This window comes from Lemur catta, unplaced genomic scaffold, assembly GCF_020740605.2.
Source record: "Lemur catta isolate mLemCat1 unplaced genomic scaffold, mLemCat1.pri scaffold_149_ctg1, whole genome shotgun sequence".
NCBI lineage: Eukaryota > Metazoa > Chordata > Mammalia > Primates > Lemuridae > Lemur > Lemur catta.
The window spans coordinates 12,130-30,852 of record NW_025423772.1 but is presented as its reverse complement, the minus strand read 5'-3'; the positions used below and the strand labels follow the sequence as shown (position 1 = coordinate 30,852).

The 18,723-nt window shown below is 53.7% G+C and overlaps 3 non-coding genes and 4 pseudogenes across 3 annotated transcripts; all 7 read left to right on the top strand.

The window, feature by feature from the left end:
* The first annotated feature begins 2,732 nt into the window (after positions 1–2,732).
* Positions 2,733–2,853, top strand: LOC123629414 (annotated as a pseudogene).
* Positions 2,854–4,059: 1,206 nt separating this feature from the next.
* Positions 4,060–4,178, top strand: LOC123629426. The gene has a single exon (XR_006732058.1). It is a non-coding gene; the product is annotated as a 5S ribosomal RNA (ribosomal RNA).
* A 3,462-nt stretch (positions 4,179–7,640) lies between these two features.
* On the top strand, positions 7,641–7,761 carry LOC123629413 (annotated as a pseudogene).
* Positions 7,762–8,965: 1,204 nt separating this feature from the next.
* LOC123629425 lies at positions 8,966–9,084 on the top strand. The gene has a single exon (XR_006732057.1). It is a non-coding gene; the product is annotated as a 5S ribosomal RNA (ribosomal RNA).
* A 3,464-nt stretch (positions 9,085–12,548) lies between these two features.
* On the top strand, positions 12,549–12,669 carry LOC123629412 (annotated as a pseudogene).
* A 1,204-nt stretch (positions 12,670–13,873) lies between these two features.
* On the top strand, positions 13,874–13,992 carry LOC123629421. Its single transcript, XR_006732055.1, has one exon. It is a non-coding gene; the product is annotated as a 5S ribosomal RNA (ribosomal RNA).
* Positions 13,993–17,450: 3,458 nt separating this feature from the next.
* Positions 17,451–17,571, top strand: LOC123629411 (annotated as a pseudogene).
* Positions 17,572–18,723: the final 1,152 nt, after the last annotated feature.

Below are 18,723 nucleotides of genomic sequence, written 5' to 3'. Positions count from 1 at the left end.
TTTCCTCGCCAATACACACTAATGAATGCAATCTTTCAAAAGGATAACACTCAAAGTCACAGAAAATCTACGCGGCACCTACGGGGCAAAGGTGCCAACTTCGATGGAAAACTTAGTAAAAACGTACATGATGGCTCAAATCCATGGAGAGGCTATCCTGTAGTCCTCGATAGACGGACACAGAGTCCCCAAACTAATCATTTCCCCCAAATTAATAAATAATCCAATTTAAGCAGGGTGTATAACTAGAAACTTACTATCTGCTTCTTTCTCTTTTTCTTTTAATTTGGGAAAGGGGTATGTTAAAGAATGATAATAATGATCATGATTATCAGTATGATTATTATATTAAATCGAATTAACCGTACCAAAACCCCACCACTCACCTTATAAAAATGGGAGTTGATGCATATGTCGGAAGCCGCTGTGTATCTTTTCCTCAAGGCGTGGAACCACAGAAACGCTTCTCCCAAACAAATCCCATCTCGACTGTCATCCTTTTCCTGGCTTTTCCTTTGAAAGTTTTTGCTCTCTGTTATAGGACTATCTCATTGAGGTAGTTTGTTAATTTCACAGTTTATAGAATACATGTGGAACGATTCTGGATTCCTTCTGGGTAACTTGTGTGCCAGGGGAAACCTTCTGTTTGGAGAATACTCCTTGCTTACACAGGAAGCTGCAGTTCATCAGCGCTGCTAGAGAATGGCACTGCACGAATCAGTCGAAGTATCTTTATGCGATCTTTGACTAGGTCCGTGTACAAGGGGCTCCCGTGAGGATTACCCTAGATGCTTCCTGGTCACATGTGCCCTATCTTCTCTCTGGTACGTGCTACTCAGAGAATATGCTTGCTCCTGAATTATGCCAGTGTTTATTCATATCCATTTATGCTGCATTGTTTTCCAAATGGTTCTATAATTTCGCCTCCCATATCAGCAGGGTGAGTGCAAGAGTTTTCCTCAAAGCCAACACAGTGATCAGTTTCTTAAGTTTCCTCAATCTGGTGAGTTGGAAACTATATCTGGCTTCATTTTTTATTCCGTATTTCCTTGACTAATAATGAGGACACAGGGCCAAAGGCGCATTAAGCATATAAAACGTAGATATTCTGTAACAGTAACATTTTGCCAATTATATGGGCTACAGATACCTTGTCCTGTTTGCAGCTTGTTTTTGATCCTGTTCATGGTATCTTTGGAAACTTTTCATGATGGGAAATTTGAAATAGAAACAAAATCGGAAAGAATAGTAGAATATTTTCTCACTCCCCTGACTCAAGAAATCACCAACCCCTGGCCAGATCTTGTTTCCTTTATACCCCTCCTACCTTAAGTTCATGATCCCCTTAATGATATCCCTCCATCGATAAAAAGTCAATATGTTTCTATCAAAGGTAGAGGCTTTCTTCCATTTTTCAGTGTACTCACAGCCACATTATTCCATCTAAAAATTTCACCGTATTAGAGATAACAGCAAGTACTCAATGTTTGCGTTTCCCTGAGACACACACGCTCATTTCAGTTTCTTTGGATCCAGTCCAAATACAGTACCTACCTTGTGAGGGGTTGAGATGTCTTTTGAAAGAGTGTCCATACATCGCGACTAGTCGGGGGCAGCCCCGGTTGTCACCATTTCCCTTTGTTTCCTACCGCTGTCCGCAGTGACCCGAGTTACTTTCGCATTGTGAGGGGTTTCATCGCGGATTTAAACGTATCTAATGTGTTTCAATATCTTGCAATTATTATACTTACTGGCGATCAAACCGTCCTGTGTTTGGCAAACGGGAGTCTACTCATTCTGGTTCCTGTGTCTTTTGACGTGACCCTCGTCCTGTTGGATATCATAGCATCCACGCTTCCCAGTACAAGAAGCGTCCGTTTCCCGCCCCAGACTTCAAGTCAGCCTATGTCTCCAGTAAGTCTTAGGACCGTTTAATAACGATGGTTGGCGGAGACCACGATCTAGATGCTGCTGAAATGCACTACTGTTGAGTTCGCACCTATGTCTCGGCACTTTCCGTGGAAAAACTAAAAATAAATAAATAAATAAATAAATAAATAAATAAATAAAGGAAGAAAAGAAAAAAAAAATTACAGGAAAACACATTGAGTTTCCACTGATAATCCAAGTTCAAACTGAGAACCGAGAGTTGTTTTTACATGACTTGATCGATTTCACCTCTTCCTCTCACACCCAAATTCCCAGTCCCCAAAGACAACAACAGCATTTCTTCTTTGCAGGATCCCACAGAATAATCGTAGCCATGCACCATATAACCGTGGACTGGTTCCTACTGCATGAAGTAGGAAAGGCGAGGAAGGAACTTTCTACTGTTCCGGCTGCTCCACTGTGAAAACGTAAGAGCTGCCGTCCGCCGAAGCCAGTCTGCTCATGTCCAAGGAGCTCTGAGCCACGTCACACTCCTTTGGAATATTTCCCTGAGCCTTCATGTGGGCTCCTGACGTCTGTAGAATCTCACAAGTCACACATTGCCCTCCCGTTTGTGTCCTCCGTGCTTTGAATAGATGTGCTATTGAGTGTTTGATTTTTGTTGTCATTGGTGTATGTGTTTGTGGCAAAGTGTTGAGTGTTTGGTGTGTATGTAGCAGCTAGAGAGCGAGGCTCTGAAGGCTACTGGGCAGCAGGAGGGCGCGGGGTCGGGTGTGGGGCGCTGGGCCGGGAGGGCCGCGTGGCAGCTCGGCCTCTTGAGGCGTCCGGGGACAGCCGCCGCCGTCTAGGGCCATAGCACCCTGAACGTCCCCGATCTCGTCTGATCTGGGAAGCTAAGCAGGGTCGGGGGCCCGGTTTGTACTTGGATGGGAGACCGCCTGGGAATACCAGGTGCTGCAGGCTTTTGCCTCTTCTTTTGTCCCGCCCGCCGAGGGGTCGGGGGTGGGGGGGCCCCGGCGTTCTGTGCCCGCCTCCACTTTCGCCCTCGGCCCCTGGCACTCCCCCGCCCCCCCCGCCGGCGCGGCCCGCTGCCCCCGCCCAGGGCGTCCTCCCCTCTCTCCCGCTGCAACACCACCGCCAGGTGGCGGCAGCGGCAGAGCGTCCCAGCCGTTCCGTTCCTGTTCGGCCGGCAGCGGAGCCCCAGCCCTGGGCCCCACACCGGGCCGGGCGGGCGGCGGGATCCCTGAGTGCCGCTGGGTCTCCTCTCCCCCACACCCGGCACCCCCCGCCCCGCACTCCGGGACGTCGCGTACACCCGGCGCGGGACAGCCCACGGCGGCAAACCTTGTCCTGGGCCCCCGGACCCCCGGCCGACCGTGCACTTCCTCTCCGCCGCACACCCGGGCCTCGGGCCCGGGCCTCACGCCAGGCGGGCTCCTCGCCACCGCCGGGGCTCCCGAGAGACACACCGGCGCGCCGCACAGGGCGAGTTTCCGGCCACCCGGGCAGAGAGGACGCACAACAGCACACGGAGCGCACGCAGCCAAACCCAAACCACCCACCGGCCCCCCGACCCGTGGCTACCCACCCCAAACCCCACCCCACCGGGCCACAGGATAGCGGGCTCTGGCCCGCCCCGCCGCCCCCCGCCCCCGCGCGGGGGCTGCTGCCACACGCAGGCCCTGAGGGGAATCGGGGCAGAACGGTCCTCCCCAGACGGGGGGTGGGGTGGCGGGGTGGGGGGGACACTGCAGGTCTTCCTTCAGGACCTCCGGGTGAAGGACCGGCGGCAGGCGCGGCCCTGCCTCCTCGTGCCGGCCCCGCCCCAAAGCCCCTCCCCACCGTGCCCTCGCGTGGGCCGGCGGAGGGCCCTATCTCCCGCACTCTCCGGCTCTGGCCCTCCGCCCCCACGCGTGGAAGCCTGTCCCTGCGCGCGTGCCCGTGGGTCTGCTCCTCGGGGTGTGGGACGGTGGTGCGCCCGTGGTTTGGGTGGGGGTGGGGGGGGTGCGCGCGCAAGACCCGTCAGGCCCCGCCTGGCCCCCCACCCCCACCCCGATACTGGCAGGTGGGCTAGCGATGGGCCAGGGCGGCGGGAGGGACCCGACGGCGCAGGGAGGGACGCGTCCCAGCAGCTCGGCCTCTTGAGGCGTCCGGGGGGCGGCCACCGTCGTCTACGGCCAGACCACCCTGAACGCGCCCGATCTCGTCTGATCTCGGAAGCTAAGCAGGGTCGGGCCCGGTTAGTACTTGGATGGGAGACCGCCTGGGAATCCCGGGTGCCGTAGGCTTTTTGCTCTGCCTCTTTTTCTGTCCCGCCCCCCTGGGCTGGGAAGGGGAGGGGGGGGCCTTCGCCCTCCGCGCCCGCCCCGGCTCCCGCCCCCGGCCGGCCCGGACCCTGCCCCGTGGCCCCTGGAGAGAGGGTCAGATTGGAGATGTGGAGGCTCAGTCCCCGAGGCTGTCGCCCCTCACACACCTGCCGCAGGTCCGGGCCTCCGGAACTTCTGACCGACCGGCTCTGAATTCAGGACACAGTCTAAAGTTGTCCAAGGAGATGACCACGTTACCACCCTAGGAAAGGAAAAATTGGACCCTATCCACATATGCAGAAGAAGAGAATCTAAACAGTTGGCTATTCGTTCACGGTAACATAATTCAAGAATCCAGATGCGAAGACATCTAGAGACACTTTTCAAACGTCTAAATCTTTAGAAAATATTCTGAAGGCTTAAGAAGTAGAAACATTCTTTGGAAAGTCACGAGCAAGACCAGGGTGTTGATAGGAAATCCTTCCGTTCGATCCTGCAAGAGACGCTCCAAAAATGTACTACAACAAGGGAAAACACTAATAATATGTGGGAAAGGAAAATCACCTTTCTTCATTTTCCTCACCTCCTACGGTTCTCAAAATAGAATGTTTTCCCCTATGCACGGGAGACCTGTAGAAATCCTAGGGGAGTCCAGCAAGATAGCTCTAGGTGAAATCAACATTCCATCGATAGTTTCGATGTTTCTTATTTCCTCGCCAATACACACTAATGAATGCAATCTTTCAAAAGGATAACACTCAAAGTCACAGAAAATCTACGCGGCACCTACGGGGCAAAGGTGCCAACTTCGATGGAAAACTTAGTAAAAACGTACATGATGGCTCAAATCCATGGAGAGGCTATCCTGTAGTCCTCGATAGACGGACACAGAGTCCCCAAACTAATCATTTCCCCCAAATTAATAAATAATCCAATTTAAGCAGGGTGTATAACTAGAAACTTACTATCTGCTTCTTTCTCTTTTTCTTTTAATTTGGGAAAGGGGTATGTTAAAGAATGATAATAATGATCATGATTATCAGTATGATTATTATATTAAATCGAATTAACCGTACCAAAACCCCACCACTCACCTTATAAAAATGGGAGTTGATGCATATGTCGGAAGCCGCTGTGTATCTTTTCCTCAAGGCGTGGAACCACAGAAACGCTTCTCCCAAACAAATCCCATCTCGACTGTCATCCTTTTCCTGGCTTTTCCTTTGAAAGTTTTTGCTCTCTGTTATAGGACTATCTCATTGAGGTAGTTTGTTAATTTCACAGTTTATAGAATACATGTGGAACGATTCTGGATTCCTTCTGGGTAACTTGTGTGCCAGGGGAAACCTTCTGTTTGGAGAATACTCCTTGCTTACACAGGAAGCTGCAGTTCATCAGCGCTGCTAGAGAATGGCACTGCACGAATCAGTCGAAGTATCTTTATGCGATCTTTGACTAGGTCCGTGTACAAGGGGCTCCCGTGAGGATTACCCTAGATGCTTCCTGGTCACATGTGCCCTATCTTCTCTCTGGTACGTGCTACTCAGAGAATATGCTTGCTCCTGAATTATGCCAGTGTTTATTCATATCCATTTATGCTGCATTGTTTTCCAAATGGTTCTATAATTTCGCCTCCCATATCAGCAGGGTGAGTGCAAGAGTTTTCCTCAAAGCCAACACAGTGATCAGTTTCTTAAGTTTCCTCAATCTGGTGAGTTGGAAACTATATCTGGCTTCATTTTTTATTCCGTATTTCCTTGACTAATAATGAGGACACAGGGCCAAAGGCGCATTAAGCATATAAAACGTAGATATTCTGTAACAGTAACATTTTGCCAATTATATGGGCTACAGATACCTTGTCCTGTTTGCAGCTTGTTTTTGATCCTGTTCATGGTATCTTTGGAAACTTTTCATGATGGGAAATTTGAAATAGAAACAAAATCGGACAGAATAGTAGAATATTTTCTCACTCCCCTGACTCAAGAAATCACCAACCCCTGGCCAGATCTTGTTTCCTTTATACCCCTCCTACCTTAAGTTCATGATCCCCTTAATGATATCCCTCCATCGATAAAAAGTCAATATGTTTCTATCAAAGGTAGAGGCTTTCTTCCATTTTTCAGTGTACTCACAGCCACATTATTCCATCTAAAAATTTCACCGTATTAGAGATAACAGCAAGTACTCAATGTTTGCGTTTCCCTGAGACACACACGCTCATTTCAGTTTCTTTGGATCCAGTCCAAATACAGTACCTACCTTGTGAGGGGTTGAGATGTCTTTTGAAAGAGTGTCCATACATCGCGACTAGTCGGGGGCAGCCCCGGTTGTCACCATTTCCCTTTGTTTCCTACCGCTGTCCGCAGTGACCCGAGTTACTTTCGCATTGTGAGGGGTTTCATCGCGGATTTAAACGTATCTAATGTGTTTCAATATCTTGCAATTATTATACTTACTGGCGATCAAACCGTCCTGTGTTTGGCAAACGGGAGTCTACTCATTCTGGTTCCTGTGTCTTTTGACGTGACCCTCGTCCTGTTGGATATCATAGCATCCACGCTTCCCAGTACAAGAAGCGTCCGTTTCCCGCCCCAGACTTCAAGTCAGCCTATGTCTCCAGTAAGTCTTAGGACCGTTTAATAACGATGGTTGGCGGAGACCACGATCTAGATGCTGCTGAAATGCACTACTGTTGAGTTCGCACCTATGTCTCGGCACTTTCCGTGGAAAAACTAAAAATAAATAAATAAATAAATAAATAAATAAATAAATAAATAAAGGAAGAAAAGAAAAAAAAAATTACAGGAAAACACATTGAGTTTCCACTGATAATCCAAGTTCAAACTGAGAACCGAGAGTTGTTTTTACATGACTTGATCGATTTCACCTCTTCCTCTCACACCCAAATTCCCAGTCCCCAAAGACACCAACAGCATTTCTTCTTTGCAGGATCCCACAGAATAATCGTAGCCATGCACCATATAACCGTGGACTGGTTCCTACTGCATGAAGTAGGAAAGGCGAGGAAGGAACTTTCTACTGTTCCGGCTGCTCCACTGTGAAAACGTAAGAGCTGCCGTCCGCCGAAGCCAGTCTGCTCATGTCCAAGGAGCTCTGAGCCACGTCACACTCCTTTGGAATATTTCCCTGAGCCTTCATGTGGGCTCCTGACGTCTGTAGAATCTCACAAGTCACACATTGCCCTCCCGTTTGTGTCCTCCGTGCTTTGAATAGATGTGGTATTGAGTGTTTGATTTTTGTTGTCATTGGTGTATGTGTTTGTGGCAAAGTGTTGAGTGTTTGGTGTGTATGTAGCAGCTAGAGAGCGAGGCTCTGAAGGCTACTGGGCAGCAGGAGGGCGCGGGGTCGGGTGTGGGGCGCTGGGCCGGGAGGGCCGCGTGGCAGCTCGGCCTCTTGAGGCGTCCGGGGACAGCCGCCGCCGTCTAGGGCCATAGCACCCTGAACGTCCCCGATCTCGTCTGATCTGGGAAGCTAAGCAGGGTCGGGGGCCCGGTTTGTACTTGGATGGGAGACCGCCTGGGAATACCAGGTGCTGCAGGCTTTTGCCTCTTCTTTTGTCCCGCCCGCCGAGGGGTCGGGGGTGGGGGGGGCCCCGGCGTTCTGTGCCCGCCTCCACTTTCGCCCTCGGCCCCTGGCACTCCCCCGCCCCCCCGCCGGCGCGGCCCGCTGCCCCCGCCCAGGGCGTCCTCCCCTCTCCCCCGCTGCAACACCACCGCCAGGTGGCGGCAGCGGCAGAGCGTCCCAGCCGTTCCGTTCCTGTTCGGCCGGCAGCGGAGCCCCAGCCCTGGGCCCCACACCGGGCCGGGCGGGCGGCGGGATCCCTGAGTGCCGCTGGGTCTCCTCTCCCCCACACCCGGCACCCCCCGCCCCGCACTCCGGGACGTCGCGTACACCCGGCGCGGGACAGCCCACGGCGGCAAACCTTGTCCTGGGCCCCCGGACCCCCGGCCGACCGTGCACTTCCTCTCCGCCGCACACCCGGGCCTCGGGCCCGGGCCTCACGCCGGGCGGGCTCCTCGCCACCGCCGGGGCTCCCGAGAGACACACGGCGCGCCGCACAGGGCGAGTTTCCGGCCACCCGGGCAGAGAGGACGCACAACAGCACACGGAGCGCACGCAGCCAAACCCAAACCACCCACCGGCCCCCCGACCCGTGGCTACCCACCCCAAACCCCACCCCACCGGGCCACAGGATAGCGGGCTCTGGCCCGCCCCGCCGCCCCCCGCCCCCGCGCGGGGGCTGCTGCCACACGCAGGCCCTGAGGGGAATCGGGGCAGAACGGTCCTCCCCAGACGGGGGTGGGGTGGCGGGGTGGGGGGGACACTGCAGGTCTTCCTTCAGGACCTCCGGGTGAAGGACCGGCGGCAGGCGCGGCCCTGCCTCCTCGTGCCGGCCCCGCCCCAAAGCCCCTCCCCACCGTGCCCTCGCGTGGGCCGGCGGAGGGCCCTATCTCCCGCACTCTCCGGCTCTGGCCCTCCGCCCCCACGCGTGGAAGCCTGTCCCTGCGCGCGTGCCCGTGGGTCTGCTCCTCGGGGTGTGGGACGGTGGTGCGCCCGTGGTTTGGGTGGGGGTGGGGGGGGTGCGCGCGCAAGACCCGTCAGGCCCCGCCTGGCCCCCCACCCCCACCCCGATACTGGCAGGTGGGCTAGCGATGGGCCAGGGCGGCGGGAGGGACCCGACGGCGCAGGGAGGGACGCGTCCCAGCAGCTCGGCCTCTTGAGGCGTCCGGGGGGCGGCCACCGTCGTCTACGGCCAGACCACCCTGAACGCGCCCGATCTCGTCTGATCTCGGAAGCTAAGCAGGGTCGGGCCCGGTTAGTACTTGGATGGGAGACCGCCTGGGAATCCCGGGTGCCGTAGGCTTTTTGCTCTGCCTCTTTTTCTGTCCCGCCCCCCTGGGCTGGGAAGGGGAGGGGGGGGCCTTCGCCCTCCGCGCCCGCCCCGGCTCCCGCCCCCGGCCGGCCCGGACCCTGCCCCGTGGCCCCTGGAGAGAGGGTCAGATTGGAGATGTGGAGGCTCAGTCCCCGAGGCTGTCGCCCCTCACACACCTGCCGCAGGTCCGGGCCTCCGGAACTTCTGACCGACCGGCTCTGAATTCAGGACACAGTCTAAAGTTGTCCAAGGAGATGACCACGTTACCACCCTAGGAAAGGAAAAATTGGACCCTATCCACATATGCAGAAGAAGAGAATCTAAACAGTTGGCTATTCGTTCACGGTAACATAATTCAAGAATCCAGATGCGAAGACATCTAGAGACACACTTTTCAAACGTCTAAATCTTTAGAAAATATTCTGAAGGCTTAAGAAGTAGAAACATTCTTTGGAAAGTCACGAGCAAGACCAGGGTGTTGATAGGAAATCCTTCCGTTCGATCCTGCAAGAGACGCTCCAAAAATGTACTACAACAAGGGAAAACACTAATAATATGTGGGAAAGGAAAATCACCTTTCTTCATTTTCCTCACCTCCTACGGTTCTCAAAATAGAATGTTTTCCCCTATGCACGGGAGACCTGTAGAAATCCTAGGGGAGTCCAGCAAGATAGCTCTAGGTGAAATCAACATTCCATCGATAGTTTCGATGTTTCTTATTTCCTCGCCAATACACACTAATGAATGCAATCTTTCAAAAGGATAACACTCAAAGTCACAGAAAATCTACGCGGCACCTACGGGGCAAAGGTGCCAACTTCGATGGAAAACTTAGTAAAAACGTACATGATGGCTCAAATCCATGGAGAGGCTATCCTGTAGTCCTCGATAGACGGACACAGAGTCCCCAAACTAATCATTTCCCCCAAATTAATAAATAATCCAATTTAAGCAGGGTGTATAACTAGAAACTTACTATCTGCTTCTTTCTCTTTTTCTTTTAATTTGGGAAAGGGGTATGTTAAAGAATGATAATAATGATCATGATTATCAGTATGATTATTATATTAAATCGAATTAACCGTACCAAAACCCCACCACTCACCTTATAAAAATGGGAGTTGATGCATATGTCGGAAGCCGCTGTGTATCTTTTCCTCAAGGCGTGGAACCACAGAAACGCTTCTCCCAAACAAATCCCATCTCGACTGTCATCCTTTTCCTGGCTTTTCCTTTGAAAGTTTTTGCTCTCTGTTATAGGACTATCTCATTGAGGTAGTTTGTTAATTTCACAGTTTATAGAATACATGTGGAACGATTCTGGATTCCTTCTGGGTAACTTGTGTGCCAGGGGAAACCTTCTGTTTGGAGAATACTCCTTGCTTACACAGGAAGCTGCAGTTCATCAGCGCTGCTAGAGAATGGCACTGCACGAATCAGTCGAAGTATCTTTATGCGATCTTTGACTAGGTCCGTGTACAAGGGGCTCCCGTGAGGATTACCCTAGATGCTTCCTGGTCACATGTGCCCTATCTTCTCTCTGGTACGTGCTACTCAGAGAATATGCTTGCTCCTGAATTATGCCAGTGTTTATTCATATCCATTTATGCTGCATTGTTTTCCAAATGGTTCTATAATTTCGCCTCCCATATCAGCAGGGTGAGTGCAAGAGTTTTCCTCAAAGCCAACACAGTGATCAGTTTCTTAAGTTTCCTCAATCTGGTGAGTTGGAAACTATATCTGGCTTCATTTTTTATTCCGTATTTCCTTGACTAATAATGAGGACACAGGGCCAAAGGCGCATTAAGCATATAAAACGTAGATATTCTGTAACAGTAACATTTTGCCAATTATATGGGCTACAGATACCTTGTCCTGTTTGCAGCTTGTTTTTGATCCTGTTCATGGTATCTTTGGAAACTTTTCATGATGGGAAATTTGAAATAGAAACAAAATCGGACAGAATAGTAGAATATTTTCTCACTCCCCTGACTCAAGAAATCACCAACCCCTGGCCAGATCTTGTTTCCTTTATACCCCTCCTACCTTAAGTTCATGATCCCCTTAATGATATCCCTCCATCGATAAAAAGTCAATATGTTTCTATCAAAGGTAGAGGCTTTCTTCCATTTTTCAGTGTACTCACAGCCACATTATTCCATCTAAAAATTTCACCGTATTAGAGATAACAGCAAGTACTCAATGTTTGCGTTTCCCTGAGACACACACGCTCATTTCAGTTTCTTTGGATCCAGTCCAAATACAGTACCTACCTTGTGAGGGGTTGAGATGTCTTTTGAAAGAGTGTCCATACATCGCGACTAGTCGGGGGCAGCCCCGGTTGTCACCATTTCCCTTTGTTTCCTACCGCTGTCCGCAGTGACCCGAGTTACTTTCGCATTGTGAGGGGTTTCATCGCGGATTTAAACGTATCTAATGTGTTTCAATATCTTGCAATTATTATACTTACTGGCGATCAAACCGTCCTGTGTTTGGCAAACGGGAGTCTACTCATTCTGGTTCCTGTGTCTTTTGACGTGACCCTCGTCCTGTTGGATATCATAGCATCCACGCTTCCCAGTACAAGAAGCGTCCGTTTCCCGCCCCAGACTTCAAGTCAGCCTATGTCTCCAGTAAGTCTTAGGACCGTTTAATAACGATGGTTGGCGGAGACCACGATCTAGATGCTGCTGAAATGCACTACTGTTGAGTTCGCACCTATGTCTCGGCACTTTCCGTGGAAAAACTAAAAATAAATAAATAAATAAATAAATAAATAAATAAATAAATAAAGGAAGAAAAGAAAAAAAAAATTACAGGAAAACACATTGAGTTTCCACTGATAATCCAAGTTCAAACTGAGAACCGAGAGTTGTTTTTACATGACTTGATCGATTTCACCTCTTCCTCTCACACCCAAATTCCCAGTCCCCAAAGACACCAACAGCATTTCTTCTTTGCAGGATCCCACAGAATAATCGTAGCCATGCACCATATAACCGTGGACTGGTTCCTACTGCATGAAGTAGGAAAGGCGAGGAAGGAACTTTCTACTGTTCCGGCTGCTCCACTGTGAAAACGTAAGAGCTGCCGTCCGCCGAAGCCAGTCTGCTCATGTCCAAGGAGCTCTGAGCCACGTCACACTCCTTTGGAATATTTCCCTGAGCCTTCATGTGGGCTCCTGACGTCTGTAGAATCTCACAAGTCACACATTGCCCTCCCGTTTGTGTCCTCCGTGCTTTGAATAGATGTGGTATTGAGTGTTTGATTTTTGTTGTCATTGGTGTATGTGTTTGTGGCAAAGTGTTGAGTGTTTGGTGTGTATGTAGCAGCTAGAGAGCGAGGCTCTGAAGGCTACTGGGCAGCAGGAGGGCGCGGGGTCGGGTGTGGGGCGCTGGGCCGGGAGGGCCGCGTGGCAGCTCGGCCTCTTGAGGCGTCCGGGGACAGCCGCCGCCGTCTAGGGCCATAGCACCCTGAACGTCCCCGATCTCGTCTGATCTGGGAAGCTAAGCAGGGTCGGGGGCCCGGTTTGTACTTGGATGGGAGACCGCCTGGGAATACCAGGTGCTGCAGGCTTTTGCCTCTTCTTTTGTCCCGCCCGCCGAGGGGTCGGGGGTGGGGGGGCCCCGGCGTTCTGTGCCCGCCTCCACTTTCGCCCTCGGCCCCTGGCACTCCCCCGCCCCCCCCGCCGGCGCGGCCCGCTGCCCCCGCCCAGGGCGTCCTCCCCTCTCCCCCGCTGCAACACCACCGCCAGGTGGCGGCAGCGGCAGAGCGTCCCAGCCGTTCCGTTCCTGTTCGGCCGGCAGCGGAGCCCCAGCCCTGGGCCCCACACCGGGCCGGGCGGGCGGCGGGATCCCTGAGTGCCGCTGGGTCTCCTCTCCCCCACACCCGGCACCCCCCGCCCCGCACTCCGGGACGTCGCGTACACCCGGCGCGGGACAGCCCACGGCGGCAAACCTTGTCCTGGGCCCCCGGACCCCCGGCCGACCGTGCACTTCCTCTCCGCCGCACACCCGGGCCTCGGGCCCGGGCCTCACGCCGGGCGGGCTCCTCGCCACCGCCGGGGCTCCCGAGAGACACACCGGCGCGCCGCACAGGGCGAGTTTCCGGCCACCCGGGCAGAGAGGACGCACAACAGCACACGGAGCGCACGCAGCCAAACCCAAACCACCCACCGGCCCCCCGACCCGTGGCTACCCACCCCAAACCCCACCCCACCGGGCCACAGGATAGCGGGCTCTGGCCCGCCCCGCCGCCCCCCGCCCCCGCGCGGGGGCTGCTGCCACACGCAGGCCCTGAGGGGAATCGGGGCAGAACGGTCCTCCCCAGACGGGGGTGGGGTGGCGGGGTGGGGGGGACACTGCAGGTCTTCCTTCAGGACCTCCGGGTGAAGGACCGGCGGCAGGCGCGGCCCTGCCTCCTCGTGCCGGCCCCGCCCCAAAGCCCCTCCCCACCGTGCCCTCGCGTGGGCCGGCGGAGGGCCCTATCTCCCGCACTCTCCGGCTCTGGCCCTCCGCCCCCACGCGTGGAAGCCTGTCCCTGCGCGCGTGCCCGTGGGTCTGCTCCTCGGGGTGTGGGACGGTGGTGCGCCCGTGGTTTGGGTGGGGGTGGGGGGGTGCGCGCGCAAGACCCGTCAGGCCCCGCCTGGCCCCCCACCCCCACCCCGATACTGGCAGGTGGGCTAGCGATGGGCCAGGGCGGCGGGAGGGACCCGACGGCGCAGGGAGGGACGCGTCCCAGCAGCTCGGCCTCTTGAGGCGTCCGGGGGGCGGCCACCGTCGTCTACGGCCAGACCACCCTGAACGCGCCCGATCTCGTCTGATCTCGGAAGCTAAGCAGGGTCGGGCCCGGTTAGTACTTGGATGGGAGACCGCCTGGGAATCCCGGGTGCCGTAGGCTTTTTGCTCTGCCTCTTTTTCTGTCCCGCCCCCCTGGGCTGGGAAGGGGAGGGGGGGGCCTTCGCCCTCCGCGCCCGCCCCGGCTCCCGCCCCCGGCCGGCCCGGACCCTGCCCCGTGGCCCCTGGAGAGAGGGTCAGATTGGAGATGTGGAGGCTCAGTCCCCGAGGCTGTCGCCCCTCACACACCTGCCGCAGGTCCGGGCCTCCGGAACTTCTGACCGACCGGCTCTGAATTCAGGACACAGTCTAAAGTTGTCCAAGGAGATGACCACGTTACCACCCTAGGAAAGGAAAAATTGGACCCTATCCACATATGCAGAAGAAGAGAATCTAAACAGTTGGCTATTCGTTCACGGTAACATAATTCAAGAATCCAGATGCGAAGACATCTAGAGACACTTTTCAAACGTCTAAATCTTTAGAAAATATTCTGAAGGCTTAAGAAGTAGAAACATTCTTTGGAAAGTCACGAGCAAGACCAGGGTGTTGATAGGAAATCCTTCCGTTCGATCCTGCAAGAGACGCTCCAAAAATGTACTACAACAAGGGAAAACACTAATAATATGTGGGAAAGGAAAATCACCTTTCTTCATTTTCCTCACCTCCTACGGTTCTCAAAATAGAATGTTTTCCCCTATGCACGGGAGACCTGTAGAAATCCTAGGGGAGTCCAGCAAGATAGCTCTAGGTGAAATCAACATTCCATCGATAGTTTCGATGTTTCTTATTTCCTCGCCAATACACACTAATGAATGCAATCTTTCAAAAGGATAACACTCAAAGTCACAGAAAATCTACGCGGCACCTACGGGGCAAAGGTGCCAACTTCGATGGAAAACTTAGTAAAAACGTACATGATGGCTCAAATCCATGGAGAGGCTATCCTGTAGTCCTCGATAGACGGACACAGAGTCCCCAAACTAATCATTTCCCCCAAATTAATAAATAATCCAATTTAAGCAGGGTGTATAACTAGAAACTTACTATCTGCTTCTTTCTCTTTTTCTTTTAATTTGGGAAAGGGGTATGTTAAAGAATGATAATAATGATCATGATTATCAGTATGATTATTATATTAAATCGAATTAACCGTACCAAAACCCCACCACTCACCTTATAAAAATGGGAGTTGATGCATATGTCGGAAGCCGCTGTGTATCTTTTCCTCAAGGCGTGGAACCACAGAAACGCTTCTCCCAAACAAATCCCATCTCGACTGTCATCCTTTTCCTGGCTTTTCCTTTGAAAGTTTTTGCTCTCTGTTATAGGACTATCTCATTGAGGTAGTTTGTTAATTTCACAGTTTATAGAATACATGTGGAACGATTCTGGATTCCTTCTGGGTAACTTGTGTGCCAGGGGAAACCTTCTGTTTGGAGAATACTCCTTGCTTACACAGGAAGCTGCAGTTCATCAGCGCTGCTAGAGAATGGCACTGCACGAATCAGTCGAAGTATCTTTATGCGATCTTTGACTAGGTCCGTGTACAAGGGGCTCCCGTGAGGATTACCCTAGATGCTTCCTGGTCACATGTGCCCTATCTTCTCTCTGGTACGTGCTACTCAGAGAATATGCTTGCTCCTGAATTATGCCAGTGTTTATTCATATCCATTTATGCTGCATTGTTTTCCAAATGGTTCTATAATTTCGCCTCCCATATCAGCAGGGTGAGTGCAAGAGTTTTCCTCAAAGCCAACACAGTGATCAGTTTCTTAAGTTTCCTCAATCTGGTGAGTTGGAAACTATATCTGGCTTCATTTTTTATTCCGTATTTCCTTGACTAATAATGAGGACACAGGGCCAAAGGCGCATTAAGCATATAAAACGTAGATATTCTGTAACAGTAACATTTTGCCAATTATATGGGCTACAGATACCTTGTCCTGTTTGCAGCTTGTTTTTGATCCTGTTCATGGTATCTTTGGAAACTTTTCATGATGGGAAATTTGAAATAGAAACAAAATCGGAAAGAATAGTAGAATATTTTCTCACTCCCCTGACTCAAGAAATCACCAACCCCTGGCCAGATCTTGTTTCCTTTATACCCCTCCTACCTTAAGTTCATGATCCCCTTAATGATATCCCTCCATCGATAAAAAGTCAATATGTTTCTATCAAAGGTAGAGGCTTTCTTCCATTTTTCAGTGTACTCACAGCCACATTATTCCATCTAAAAATTTCACCGTATTAGAGATAACAGCAAGTACTCAATGTTTGCGTTTCCCTGAGACACACACGCTCATTTCAGTTTCTTTGGATCCAGTCCAAATACAGTACCTACCTTGTGAGGGGTTGAGATGTCTTTTGAAAGAGTGTCCATACATCGCGACTAGTCGGGGGCAGCCCCGGTTGTCACCATTTCCCTTTGTTTCCTACCGCTGTCCGCAGTGACCCGAGTTACTTTCGCATTGTGAGGGGTTTCATCGCGGATTTAAACGTATCTAATGTGTTTCAATATCTTGCAATTATTATACTTACTGGCGATCAAACCGTCCTGTGTTTGGCAAACGGGAGTCTACTCATTCTGGTTCCTGTGTCTTTTGACGTGACCCTCGTCCTGTTGGATATCATAGCATCCACGCTTCCCAGTACAAGAAGCGTCCGTTTCCCGCCCCAGACTTCAAGTCAGCCTATGTCTCCAGTAAGTCTTAGGACCGTTTAATAACGATGGTTGGCGGAGACCACGATCTAGATGCTGCTGAAATGCACTACTGTTGAGTTCGCACCTATGTCTCGGCACTTTCCGTGGAAAAACTAAAAATAAATAAATAAATAAATAAATAAATAAATAAATAAAGGAAGAAAAGAAAAAAAAAATTACAGGAAAACACATTGAGTTTCCACTGATAATCCAAGTTCAAACTGAGAACCGAGAGTTGTTTTTACATGACTTGATCGATTTCACCTCTTCCTCTCACACCCAAATTCCCAGTCCCCAAAGACAACAACAGCATTTCTTCTTTGCAGGATCCCACAGAATAATCGTAGCCATGCACCATATAACCGTGGACTGGTTCCTACTGCATGAAGTAGGAAAGGCGAGGAAGGAACTTTCTACTGTTCCGGCTGCTCCACTGTGAAAACGTAAGAGCTGCCGTCCGCCGAAGCCAGTCTGCTCATGTCCAAGGAGCTCTGAGCCACGTCACACTCCTTTGGAATATTTCCCTGAGCCTTCATGTGGGCTCCTGACGTCTGTAGAATCTCACAAGTCACACATTGCCCTCCCGTTTGTGTCCTCCGTGCTTTGAATAGATGTGCTATTGAGTGTTTGATTTTTGTTGTCATTGGTGTATGTGTTTGTGGCAAAGTGTTGAGTGTTTGGTGTGTATGTAGCAGCTAGAGAGCGAGGCTCTGAAGGCTACTGGGCAGCAGGAGGGCGCGGGGTCGGGTGTGGGGCGCTGGGCCGGGAGGGCCGCGTGGCAGCTCGGCCTCTTGAGGCGTCCGGGGACAGCCGCCGCCGTCTAGGGCCATAGCACCCTGAACGTCCCCGATCTCGTCTGATCTGGGAAGCTAAGCAGGGTCGGGGGCCCGGTTTGTACTTGGATGGGAGACCGCCTGGGAATACCAGGTGCTGCAGGCTTTTGCCTCTTCTTTTGTCCCGCCCGCCGAGGGGTCGGGGGTGGGGGGGCCCCGGCGTTCTGTGCCCGCCTCCACTTTCGCCCTCGGCCCCTGGCACTCCCCCGCCCCCCCGCCGGCGCGGCCCGCTGCCCCCGCCCAGGGCGTCCTCCCCTCTCTCCCGCTGCAACACCACCGCCAGGTGGCGGCAGCGGCAGAGCGTCCCAGCCGTTCCGTTCCTGTTCGGCCGGCAGCGGAGCCCCAGCCCTGGGCCCCACACCGGGCCGGGCGGGCGGCGGGATCCCTGAGTGCCGCTGGGTCTCCTCTCCCCCACACCCGGCACCCCCCGCCCCGCACTCCGGGACGTCGCGTACACCCGGCGCGGGACAGCCCACGGCGGCAAACCTTGTCCTGGGCCCCCGGACCCCCGGCCGACCGTGCACTTCCTCTCCGCCGCACACCCGGGCCTCGGGCCCGGGCCTCACGCCGGGCGGGCTCCTCGCCACCGCCGGGGCTCCCGAGAGACACACCGGCGCGCCGCACAGGGCGAGTTTCCGGCCACCCGGGCAGAGAGGACGCACAACAGCACACGGAGCGCACGCAGCCAAACCCAAACCACCCACCGGCCCCCCGACCCGTGGCTACCCACCCCAAACCCCACCCCACCGGGCCACAGGATAGCGGGCTCTGGCCCGCCCCGCCGCCCCCCGCCCCCGCGCGGGGGCTGCTGCCACACGCAGGCCCTGAGGGGAATCGGGGCAGAACGGTCCTCCCCAGACGGGGGTGGGGTGGCGGGGTGGGGGGGACACTGCAGGTCTTCCTTCAGGACCTCCGGGTGAAGGACCGGCGGCAGGCGCGGCCCTGCCTCCTCGTGCCGGCCCCGCCCCAAAGCCCCTCCCCACCGTGCCCTCGCGTGGGCCGGCGGAGGGCCCTATCTCCCGCACTCTCCGGCTCTGGCCCTCCGCCCCCACGCGTGGAAGCCTGTCCCTGCGCGCGTGCCCGTGGGTCTGCTCCTCGGGGTGTGGGACGGTGGTGCGCCCGTGGTTTGGGTGGGGGTGGGGGGGTGCGCGCGCAAGACCCGTCAGGCCCCGCCTGGCCCCCCACCCCCACCCCGATACTGGCAGGTGGGCTAGCGATGGGCCAGGGCGGCGGGAGGGACCCGACGGCGCAGGGAGGG